General features: G+C 36.3%; 1 pseudogene; it reads right to left on the bottom strand.

Annotated features, from left to right (window-relative positions):
• Positions 1-262: 262 nt before the first annotated feature.
• Positions 263-1,601, bottom strand: LOC119528833 (annotated as a pseudogene).

Here is a 1,601-nt window from a genome sequence, read left to right on the forward strand (position 1 = left end):
ATTTTGTTGCATATTTTATTTTAAATGCTTAGGTGTAGGGAAAACTGGTAAATTTAAATCTGGATACATTATCTAAATCTCCCATCACCCCCATTGAATTATAGTTGAAAGCTGATTTTGTCTGGTCCCAAATAGCTATTACTAATAGTTTTTGTTTCCAAGAAAATTAATAGAGTAAGATTGTTCAAAAATTTCCACACTGGAATGTTGACCAGACAAGTTTAACCTGCAACTTCAAATCTAAAGAAACATTAATGCCTGATTAAGCTTCAGTAGGAAAGCTGTCTTCTTGGCTCAGCTGAACGAAAGAAGGCACAAAGAAGAAGTTCTCCATCATTGTGTCTGAAGTACTTCCAACATCTTGCATCTCTTACCAATCACTAAATGACATCATGTAATAAATAGCTGGTCTCTGAAAATCATTAAAAGCAGATGGCTCATGGAAAGAATCTGCTCCTATATTGTCAAAGATAGGCCAATCTCCCACATTCAGCTTAGGAAGAAGAGACAGCTTTTCACAATCTGATCAAGTTCATCACAGGATGGACCCCAAAGGCTGCTTGTAAACAAAGGCTCATCTTCTTTGTATTTCTTGTGAAAGTCTGGACTGGTATTTAAGTCCTCTGACAGTTTACTTGCAAAAGAACCATAGACACCATCATTCATGTAATACATAAAGGGTGGTTCATCACTTACATTTTTTCCTACTCCAGAGGAAAATTTATCATTTTCAACAACTTTCTTTGCAATGATATTAACTGCAAGTGTAAATGCAGAAGGCACATAGTAGCTTCCAGGTTCTGAAATTACCTTAATGCCAGATCTCTCAGGAAAGTAGCCAATAAAGTACTGATAACCTAATTAACCTCTTCCAACTGAAATTCAGTTCCTAGGAAGCCTCCACCAATGTCTAAAATGTTCATCTTGAAACCAAATTCTCCAGCCATGTCAAACACACATCGCGCATCAGATAGAGCATGTACCTATACTTGAGATACTTTACCAGCATTTGAAATGTGAAATTTAACCCCAATTATTTGGACATCAAGTTCCTTAGCACATTCCAAGAGATGCCTACAATTCTTCAGGGTAGTGCCAAACTTCATGCTATTCTCTTCATCTCCACTATTATCTTCTGTTGCAATATGTAGTAAGACCTTGGCATTTGGGTGATTACATGAAATTTTCTTCAATTCAATTTCATTGTCACATGTCATGATAGTCACTCAAATTTTTGATGCATACTGTATCTGAAATGCTTGCATGGGCTTATATAAATAATGCTTTCTGGAGATACACCCAAATTCTTGCAAAAACACCATATCATTTTTACTGGAACAAGCAAATCCAGTTCCAAGAGCTGCCAAAATCTCAAGTACAGCTGGAATGGAGTTGCACTTTACTGTGGAGAATGGCTTTATTTGAGCCACTACATTCTGCCACTGACTGTGTTTCTTCATAATTTTTCCAAGATCTCCCACAAAAAATGCATTTTTCCTTTCAGATTACGTTCATAAACATAGTTATCAATAACACTTCTGAGGTTTGTTCCTTCATCCAAGACCAATGGAGTAGTTTGCATCATCAATAAATCCTTTCAT

This window comes from Choloepus didactylus, chromosome 3 (assembly GCF_015220235.1).
Source record: "Choloepus didactylus isolate mChoDid1 chromosome 3, mChoDid1.pri, whole genome shotgun sequence".
NCBI lineage: Eukaryota > Metazoa > Chordata > Mammalia > Pilosa > Megalonychidae > Choloepus > Choloepus didactylus.